Source organism: Amblyomma mixtum, chromosome 9, assembly GCF_055824585.1.
Source record: "Amblyomma mixtum isolate Tamu chromosome 9, ASM5582458v1, whole genome shotgun sequence".
NCBI classification, from domain to species: domain Eukaryota; kingdom Metazoa; phylum Arthropoda; class Arachnida; order Ixodida; family Ixodidae; genus Amblyomma; species Amblyomma mixtum.
The window spans coordinates 90,251,380-90,262,615 of record NC_143020.1 but is presented as its reverse complement, the minus strand read 5'-3'; the positions used below and the strand labels follow the sequence as shown (position 1 = coordinate 90,262,615).

The 11,236-nt window shown below is 45.0% G+C and overlaps 1 pseudogene; it reads left to right on the top strand.

The window, feature by feature from the left end:
• Positions 1–251: 251 nt before the first annotated feature.
• LOC149330073 (uncharacterized) lies at positions 252–10,381 on the top strand (annotated as a pseudogene).
• The last annotated feature ends 855 nt before the right edge of the window (positions 10,382–11,236 follow it).

Below are 11,236 nucleotides of genomic sequence, written 5' to 3'. Positions count from 1 at the left end.
TGGACCTGTGTTTATACGGCTGCGACGGTTCGCATCGTTACTGAGACGCATCGACCAGCACTAATGGGGAGATCCCAGAAGGAACCGGAAATCGCACTCAGAAAGGCAAGTGATGATGAGGTGCCCGGGTGCTGCACATAGGGGCACCACTAGTGTAACTGCGCATGGAATCGAATCCGTTCTACCCTTGCCAGATAAGGTACACCATTCCTCCTGTTGACCGCAGCGCTATAGCACAAGCAGCCGACGCCATGATCTTCGGAATCATCCTACGCATCGTGCTCTTCGTGGGCAACAGTATATCGCTCATCGGGCTGCGCGTGGCGTTGAAGCGCTTCTGCTCGAATGCCAAGTACTACGGCATGATCAACGCTAACTCCACCACCGGCCACCTCAACCCGGTGCTCAACTACAAGGACTGCGACGATGACGAGCGCGGTGGCTCCGGCTCGGCCACACAGTGCCTGGAGAACCACGACCTGGACGTGCCGGAGATCAAGGTGCTCGGGAGTCCGGGCGCCGACCCCAACGAAGACCTGAGCTATATGCTGCTGACGGCGGTGAAGGAGCGGTACTACGCGACGCCCGTAAGCCTGGCCAAGCCGCACGGCGCGCCGCCGGCCTCGATGTCTTCGCAGGACAATGGTACTCAGGCCGCTGCGGCCACATCTTCGTCCTAGAAGCCGTCCGAAGAGCACAACGCCGTGATCCACGTCAACGAAAGACACGTGGCGCGTAATAGTGGGTACGGATAAAGCGATTTTTATGTCTGTGTGGCGATCTTGAAAAGCTGTTGCATCATCCGATCGGAGCTCGAGTGACCAGAGGCAACACACCTGGGCCTATTTTGGCCGTCCTCCCACAGGCGGGATTCTCGGTCCTAATTATTTCGTTTTGACCATGCACGACACACCAACAGAAGCTGTTTGCCCTAAACGTATGCGAGTGGTTACGTCACCCAGCCGACTTATCTCCTTGGCCGAAGCGGTGGCCTTGTGGTAGAGCATCCTCCTCGCATCCGCCTCGCGTTCGAACCCCGATGCCGCCGGGTACCCACCGGCTTTCTAATGGGTACAAAATTTCCCCCGACCAGGTACTCGGCACTAGCGTCGCTGCGCATTGAAGCTAATCAGCGAATAGAGGTTCGTATGTTCGCGTTCCCCTTTGCTGCTAAGTCCAGTGGCTTGCAAAGATCTCAAGCGCCCGACATATTTCGGCGGTTTCTAAGACCAATAGATGCGTGTGACTTATTTTGTAATTTTATCTGATATGTATTGTAAGAGTATGAGAAAACCAGCGAAAAGGACGCATTCACAAAGAGGATAAATACACAGGACAACGCTGTGGAGAAGTACACAGGACAACGCTGGAAGCGTTGTCCTGTGTATTTCTCCTCTTTGTGAATGCGTCCTTGATCAATCGTCCTTGATCAAATGATCAAACGGAAAGACTCACTTTACAGGCATTTCTTGCAAACGCGGGAACTAGATGATTTTAAGACGTTTAAAAAATTTAGAAATAAACTGACTGCAGTTCTTAGGCAAGCGAAAACGCATTACCTTCACAATCTTTTTAACACGGAAGTAGTAAAACGTAGCGACATCCTTTGGAAGAGACTGAACACAGTACTCGGCAGGAATAACACAAACCAAGACCACATTCCGGATATAGCTGTGAATGGTATCTTAAAATCAGGAACATCTTTAGCTAACTCGTTTAATTCCTTTTTCACAACATCAATTGACAGTTGACATGATTCACATAGCCTAAGACATATCAGAGATACAACTTGTGATAGCGCATTTTTGGAGCCTACCTGTGCCGATGAAATCCAAAACACGTTCCTAAAGTTCCGTAACAGCAGGTCCCGAGATTCCGATGATTTACAAATCGGACCAGTCAAGTACGTCATACATATCCTAGCTCCCGTCCTTACGCATATCTATAATATCTGCTTTACGCAAGGCATATTTCCTGAAGCAATGCAGCTAGCAAAAGTAACCGCTCTTTTTAAAGGTGGCGATAAAAAAGTAATGTCTAACTACAGACCAATATGTATCCTTCCAGTATTCTCAAAAGGCATAGAAAAGATAATTAATGACAGGATGACTACATTTTGTGATAAACATAACTTACTGACGAATTCTCAATTTGGATTCCGCAAAGGTCGTTCAGCAGAGTTGGCACTTTTAACCCAAAAAGAACTAATTTTGAAGGCAATAGAAAACAAACTTTTAACTCTAGGTATTTTTGTTGACTTTTCAAAAGCATTCAATAGCATTAATCATAAAACATTATTAAAGAAACTTGAGCTTTATGGGTTTAGAGGAGTATTTCTAGATCTACTGAAATCATACCTACAGCATCGCAGCCAGCGGGTTATCATCAACACTCACACCTCTGACATCATAGAAATTAATTCTGGGATACCACAAGGAAGTATTCTTGGGCCCTTACTGTTTAATCTGTACATTAACGACATCACAAACATTGATAACACTGCGAAATTAATTGCATATGCTGACGATGCTAGCCTGTTTTTTACTTCTTCCGATCCTGTTGATCTTGTGCCACGCTGCAATAATTTCCTAAGTAAATTGCACGAATGGAGCACATTCAACTCACTTTCTAATAATAGCACTAAAACTAAGGCCGTGTTATTTCAAGCGAAAAATAAAAACACCTTCATTAACAGTGACCTCGTTATAGGTACATCGACCATTGAACTTGTTCCGTACATAAAAAGTCTTGGAATTATATTTGACGCACACCTAACATGGAATAATCACGTCCAACTCATTCTTAAAAAACTTGCGAAAGGTGCTGGCATATTGACAAGATTACGCTTTTTCTTACCACGGGCCATTAAGGTGCTAATATATAATTCACTATTTTTATCGCATATTAACTATTGCCACCTGGTCTGGGGTACCACCAACGCAACTAACATTACTAAGCTGTTATTATTACAAAAGAAAGCTGTCCATGCAATTGCTAACGCACCGCGCCTCGCTCACACAGAACCACTCTTTAACAGACTTTCCATAGCCACCATGAATTCCATATACAATGACTTACTCCTTAGGCGATTTATAGGAAGCAAAAACCAGGGTAACAATTTATTTCAAGAGCTATCTAACCTCACAAGAAATGCTAACGTTTACGATACCCGGCATAACGAAACATGCTACATTCCAAAAACACGAACTAACTAAGGAACGCAGGCACTAAGTTACAGACTGCCATCATTACTCAATTCACTCGGCAACATTACATGATCATTTGTGTCCAGCGATAAATGTCTGTGTGGTAAACTTTTTCATACTGTTTGATTTGAACTGTTGTAATTTGTGATAGTTTTGTAATTTCCTAATTCTGTTTTGCATTTTTTGATTGCTACTTCGTATTGCTATGTTGTATTGTATAGTAAACTATTAATAAGCATTGTTATTGTGAAATATCTTAATCACTTGTATTCCAAATTGACTTTCTTAATAACCCTCATTGCTACTTCATACTCCTATGTCGAATTGAATACTAAACTGTGTTTTTTAAAGGTGATCTTTGTACCATTTCCTCATCGTTGCTGTTGTCAAATTGTGTTTGTTACCAGAATTCATAACATATGTAGCCTTTATTAATAGGGAACATGGGCCCTCTCAAGCCGCGCTTTTTCCGGCTTTTTGCCCATGTTCCCGACATTGTGTACACATGATGTCAAATAAATCTGTCTGTATGTCTGTCTTTTCGCTGGTTTTCTCATACCATGCACCAACTGGCCCAACAAGCTACGCTTCTTCAATAGTATTGTAGGAGAAGAGACGAATTTTTAAGCGCTGATCAGGGCTTCATTATCCTGCGTCATGGCAGTGGCCGCTGGGCCAACTGGCGGCAGTATACGCTTCTTTCGCTCCATATCAAAGCTGCCACGCATAGGTTAACGGCCTCGTGTGTTTATGGAGCGGTTCCTCTTCCTCCTCTGAGCCGGCTATGAGGCTGTCTTGCCGAGTGTGCTACTTCTCCTCATTCTGTTCTCTTTTCCCTTACAGAGGCCATTTAAACAGGCATGCACTGACCCACACTCGCGAGCTGCTTTTCCTGGGCGACCAATGCGGCCGGAAATTCAAACGGCGAGATCATCTCCTCGTCCACCAGCTGGTTCACTTAGGGGTGAAGCCGCACCAGTGCGCTGTTTGCAGATGCCACTTAAGCAGTGCGGCCAAGCTGAGTCGTCACCGCACACAGCAGCACACTTTATGTGGCACGTCTAGCTCATTTGTTGGTCGTCACTGCGGAAAGGAAACGCGTCCCGAGGAGAGACCCCACGCCAGCTCGCATGCCGCTCCGGAAGAGGTTCCCCGCTCCAGAGCCAAGCGAAGAAGTACGAGAGTGGGGAGTGCAGCCTCCGGTAGGCTCTGCAGAGGGCGCACTGTGATATGCGCTTATATGCCATCAAGGATCAGTGACGCCATACACGTGCGGTTGCTCATCGGTTCGACAGAAAAAAAAAACGAAACGCAACAACCAGCAACGAAGAAGCCAGCGCATGGGAACCTCCGAAAAAAGATAGTGCTAGTTAAAGTGATAGTGAACGAAATAAAATAAAACGCAGCAAACAACGGAGTGAAGCTCTGGTATTTTCTTCGCTGGTAAACGTTGGTTGGTTTATTGGAGTTTAACGTCCTAAAGGCAAATCAGGCTATGAGGGACGTCGTAGTGAAGGGCTCCGAAAATTTCGTTAACCTGGGCTTCTTTAACGTGCACTGACATAGCACAGCACACGAGCCTCTAGAATTTCGCCTTCATCGAAATTCGGACGGTTCGGTTGGTATCGAACCCGCGTCTTTCGGGTCACCAGCCGAGCGCCGTAACCACTGAGCCACCACTGTGGGACCTACAGGGAGTAATTCAAGAGGAACAGAAAGCAAGTCGAAGCCCTGCGCTGTTGGAGCTCTTTGCCACCTATATGTACGACGCATGTACAGGCCTGAGGTAAAATGGGTAGACCACAAGAAAGGTGCCAGTATCACTGACAGCACACAGTGACAGAGCAGGCAGAGCGCTGTCCAGACAAACGCGCAGTGCACCGTGCATTATATGCTGGCCTAATCGCACACGCGTTGCTCTCGCGCGAGGCTTTTTCGAGAATTAAGACACAAGGAACCGTGCCTCTCACTTCCGCTGTGGTAGGCTTCGTGGGCGAGCGAGTCAGCGGGAGCGCGAGCCGTTTTATCAGTATTCTTCTATTGCAAATCGCTAGCGCGAGACGCTTCTGCACGCATATACAGCTGGTGGTTCTGGGCGACTAATCCTTGAAAATCTAGTCTGGCATAAAATGTTCAAGTAGTATGCCACTTCGCAAACTACAGCTGTGTAGTACCAACTGTTTAATTTATATTTCAGTGAGTAGCATTGTCACTCGGGAAAAACTTCAGCCAAACGGAAGCGATAGGTTGCTTAAGACATCATGCAGAACCTATGGCCAAAGAGGTGCCACTTTAGCAACTTCCGGTAGAGACTGACTAACCAAGCAGCTCGCTCGCGGAATTAGCCTGCGGCTACTGAAATGAAGACCGGTCTCTGGCGTCTTATCTGTTGTCTCGTAGAAGGCTTTTTCTCGGCTGATTTGCTAGAATCTGTGCTCCCGTGATAGCCATATGGTAAAGATACTGAACGCACAACGGGGATCTTTTGTATAGGCGGCAATAAATCAGTTAAGGTACGTTTTACGAAGCCGGTGGAAGAAAGTGGAATTGGATGCTTTTTAGCGCGCGGTAAAGCACGTCCGCGCACCTCTGATCAGTGGCAACTGTTATACCAAGTCCGCGGAAAAACATTAAAAAGACGAGGGCGCTCATTTTTTCTACTCCCTTTATAATGTGATTTCTGTGTGCCAGACATAACCGCCGACAACTACAAGAGCAGGAAGTGCAGCATGAGACATTTCAAGCGCGTTTCACTCCGCAATAATCGCAGGACCTCTTGGAGAAACATTTTCTCTGCTAGTGTATTCGGCAGCGCAAGACTGCCACCGTCTGCTCCTGCAAAGAATTACCGAGCTGGCGTACGGGACACTGTAGAACGTCCCGCCACTGACTGTAGCTCTCGAAATCAGTTTCTTTTTATAAAGAAAAATATATTCCCAGTGGTTGTGATAACAAAGTCGCGAGGTGAATTGTTTCTTATAAAGCAAAATATCCCCTGTGATAGTTTGCCGTGACACACATGTTTCGCTTCTGTGCTTATGGCCTCTCTTTATCTTCATCAGTACGCGCCCTTATCACTTCCGTTGGACGTGAGTCTTCTTACCTCGACACCTCTTTACTGGCTGTAAAGTTACCGCTGTCGAGAGGGACCTTCAGTCTCATCTCCCGCGAACACCGTGCATGCTTGGTGCTATGGTTGCCGCACTGTTTCTTCTGCAGTTTGACGCCGCAAGTAAAGTCAGTAACTAGTTTTGGCTCCCCATCAGCCCTCCCCAACACCCCCCTCCTTGTACCTTACATATGTGTCCTGCATCGAAATACAATTTCAGTTATTCAGCTCCCGTATCTGTGTTTTGCTCCTTCGTGTTTCGTCCCGTTCCTTGCGCTGTTTTATTTCAGTATGCAATATCAACTAGCCCGGCATCTTGCACTTCTGATCCCCATCAGCTTTTTGCCAGATGTCAGCATGTGCGTCTGTGCGGTAACATAGCCAAGTGCCAATGTCCGCCCGATTATTAAATTCATTTCTTTTTGGCAATTTCTGCATATTTCTCAGACAAAAAAAGAAGCAATTCCATGTATATTAACTTCGAATATTCTAGAGCCCATATCAGTAAGAAAGCTATGAAAAAGAGATTGAAAGTGATGTTGTTCGTGATTGTTCTATGTTAAAGCCCTGGGAACGCAGTCAAAACGTCGGTTTTGTTATTTAACATCAATGGTAAATTTCATTTTTGGTATGTCCTAAACAGACAATTAGAATATAATAGATGCGTGCTGTATATTTATAATTTTGAAGTGCGCACGAAACCAGCAGTGCGCATTGGGCTTGTATCAGTTAAACAAGAACGTAATAATCTTCATGTCCCTGAGGCTTAGTAGCGAAATGTCTTTCGAATCGTGCCTACTTCCTTGACAACTAAGGTCAAAAGATCATTAGCACTTTAATCGGTATGCTGATAATATGGACCCTATCAAAACATTTCCGTCTTGTGTCCGTAACCCACATGACCTAGTCATTATAAAAGTAATACGTAGGAATAAAAGATAAAACTTTGTGCAGGCAGTATATTTTTTTCAATTGAATTTTTTTTACACTACACCTTAAAGAGCCGAGCCCGTACAGCAGTGCTGGCTACTTGGCAATGTAATCGATGGTACGATATCAAAGAACACAAAATGTTTATGAAGGAAAAAGATATATTGAACTCAAAGCGACAAACACGAAATTGATGAAGAGCAAACCACAGACATGGCGAAGCACGTCGACCGTACACCATTCTTTTTTTCGGGTTTACGTGCTCAGTTGTGATAGTAAATGATAGAAGCAACATCACAAAGTATGAACAGTGCAAAGAGGAAGTCGCAGATACAGTTGCGCCTTTTGTTGCAGATATATTCTGTGCCAGTGGTGACTGATGATTAACAGTGCGGGCTGCGATAGGAGAGTTAAAATTATTTGTTTGGAAGATGTTAGTTCTCAGCTTGGTTCGCCCTCCGAGGATGGAAACAATTCACCCACTTCACCGACTGTGTTCGCCTGTGGCACATGCAACGAACTCTCCTTTGGGAAAAAACGCCTGGAAGAGCAGCGGCAGAGCGAGAATCAGCCTAGTCCGCGCGGGAGGTGCCGCTGCGCATTGTCTTCTTACTCCAGCGATCGCAAGTAAGCCGAGGATTGACTCTGCAATAAGCTTTGCTATTCATTTTTCGCATAGATCGCCAACAGTGGTGGCTTTAGAATGAAGCGGACATCGGCCAATGTTTGGCGCTCTTTGGCCACACGACTTCATATAGATACAGCGTTTCCAAGCACTTCGCTTCTCTACGCATAAAATTCGCTGTGGCTTAGCTTGGCTAAGCCCGGTAATTGCGAAAGCACTATCGGTACATACGCCATGGTTCAGCTGGTAGAGTAGCTGGTGGTGGTGCTTGTGGTTAGACTTGTGGTGATGCATCAGTTATCCAATCCAGTGAACAAAAAGAAATGGTTTACAGGTAAATGTCGCGAAAACAAAAGCGGTTATTTTTAGAGCAAAAAATGAGATAGTTACACTTGTAAAAGACATTATCTTCAATAATGCTCATGCAGATATAGTACCTACATTTAAAACACTGGGCGTTGTATTTAATGAAAAAATGACTTGGGATGACCATGCCTATTTTATTTCCAGCAAATTGTCGCAAATTATTGGTTTAATTTGCAGATATCGCCAACTACTGCCAACAAGAGCATTGGTGGCAATATAACATTCACACTTTAGTTCTCGCCTCAATTCCTGTAATTTAGTGTGGGGAAAAACATCGCAAGAAAACATCAATAAGCTACTCGTATTACAGAAAAATTTTATCAGAATAATTGAAAATGCTCCTAGAACATTCCATACACAAGAACTTCTTTATAAATACAAAATACTCCTGGTAACTAAATTGTGCACCTTTCGCCTCAGCCACGACATGAAGCGCGAAATTATTAATCACACGTCCTTCCTTCATGAACTCTCCAACACTGAAGTAAGCTAGAAAGTACACAACACAAGAAACGTCGATCAGTGGCACATTAAAACATACAGAACAACATATGGCTGTCAAACACTTGAAAACATATTACCGCGTCTACTAAATGCTCTTTGTGTCACAAACATTGACCTAAAAACCACCTCACACAGAAAGCTTTTAGAATATTTGTTTACAGATACTGCATTGAATCTGTGAACAGAATTGACTGTATTGCACTCTTCATTGCTTTGTTTGTCATTTTGTTTTTCTTGCGGGAAGTGCCTGCCGCGATTTTTTTTTTGCAATATTGTATTTAGTTTGAAAGTGTGCCACGGTTTTGTTGCGAAAGTTCGTAACTGGGTGTCCATGCGGACACCCAGCTACGAAAATCGGTCCAAGAGGCCGCTTTTACTATGGGCACACTGTCACCATGTATATTGTGCTGGTAAATAAATAAATAAATATCCAATCCAATCCAATGTAATCTAATCTAATTGAATCCAATTCAATCCAATCCTGTCCAGTCCAATACAATCCAGTCTAATCTAATCTAATCCAATCTAATCCAACCTAATGCAATCAAGGTCAAATGAAGGTCAATGGTGGTCACCGCCGCGGCACGGCAAAGGCGTGAAAGAGCAAATAGTATTGCTTTCGCAATAAAAAAGGAGTGCGATAACTTAGTCTGCTGTTTATTCAAGAGGCAAATGTGCAATTACAACAGATTGCATGTCGCCGCACCCTATGGGGAAGCTGTCGTGCCTTATGACCATCTTCAGAAGGAAGAAGTGTTCGACGCAGTGTTTAAACGGATGCGACGGTTTGCGCCGTTACGGAGGCATCAAGCCATTCCAGTAGGAATATCCGACGTTAAATAAGAAATCGCTGAGTCCAGAAGCGGAAGTTGTGTAGACGCGCCTGTAGTTACAGGTCCGACACCGAGGGTCACCATTACAGTCGCTGTGCGTGGAATCGAGTCGGCAAATTCTTTGACCAGAGTGTCCACATCTTCGCATTCTCTATCGCTACCAACTCCCAATGCCTGGCAAACAACTTTCGCGGGCAACCTATTTCTCCTTTTTCCAAACACCTACACATGCGTGTGTCTCTTTAAGTTATTTTTCTCTCAGATATAATGCAAAGAAAAATTGCCGATCAAAGCTTTATATGCTCCCTCGTCGAAGTGGCCGCAGTTCCGACTGGCTGCAATGCGCTTCTTTCGCAGCCCTGTAAAGGCTGCTACATGCAACTGAATGGCAGCATGTGGTGTTTGTGTACTACAATGGTTATTTCCCTCCTCTGAGCCGACTATCAGGCAGTCTCGCTCAGTGTGCCGCACCTCGTCATTCTGTTCTCATTTCCCTCACACAGGCGATTTCAACGGACATAAACGGACGCACACGAGCAAGAGGGCTTTTCAGTGCCAAGAATGTGGGAAAAGGTTCGCACAGCGGACTCATCTCTTCGACCACCAGCTGGTACACTCAGGGGAGGAGCCGTTCAAGTGCGTCGACTGCGGGCTGCGCTTCATCCGAGGTTGGAGCCAGACCCGTCACTGCACAGTGCAGCGCGGCGGCAAGACTAGGTCATTTGTCCTCACTGTGGAAGGAAGGACCGCCTTGACAAACACCTGCAGACGCACCTTCAGGAGAGACCCTAGAGACCCCAGAGTCTGAGGGTTGCATACCCCTCCGGAACAGATTCCCGCACCACAACCAAGCGAATAAGCGAACAAGTACTAAAGAAGTACCAAGGTATAAGTACCTTGGCATTGTTCTAAACTCGCAACTATAATGGAATGACCATATAGACCACATTAAATCCTCAGCTTTACGTAAACATCGTTTTCTTCGCCATAAACTTAAGGACGCACCTAGCAAATGCAAACTATTAGCCTACAATACTCTTATAAAAGCAAAACTCGAATATGCCGCCATCGTTTGGGACCCACATGGAAAAAAAGACATAAGAGAATTAGAAAAAAATACAGAGGCGCGCAGCACGTTTTATATTTAATAAGTACAACAGAACTGATTCCCCATCCTCGTTAATGTCAGCAAATAATATTAAACCTCTTCACGTCAGACGCAAGATAGCCCGTCTATCTTTCCTTCAACTAATCCGCGGAAAACCAGGCATCTCTCCAGCCCCCTATGTGGAGTTTTCTGAAACGCGTAGAACTCGACGTCATCATAATCACACTGTAGCACCATACTTCGCGCATACTAACGCTTTTAAATTTTCTTTTTTTCCGAAAACTACGGACGAATGGAACGCCCTGCCTCTACAAGTGATATCGGCTGTTGATTTTGACAACGCACTTTTTGAGCTATTTTAGATTGTATATGTGCTACACTGTTGTGTGAATGTGTTTTTCTGCCCTCTCTGCCTGGACCCAAATGAGGGTCTGCAGTATTGTGAAAATAATAACAAATAAACAGTGGGAAGTGCAGCCGCCGGTAGACTCTGTACTGGACGGACTGTGAGATGAGCTTATGTAGCTTCACATATCTGTGACACCATGCGCGTGG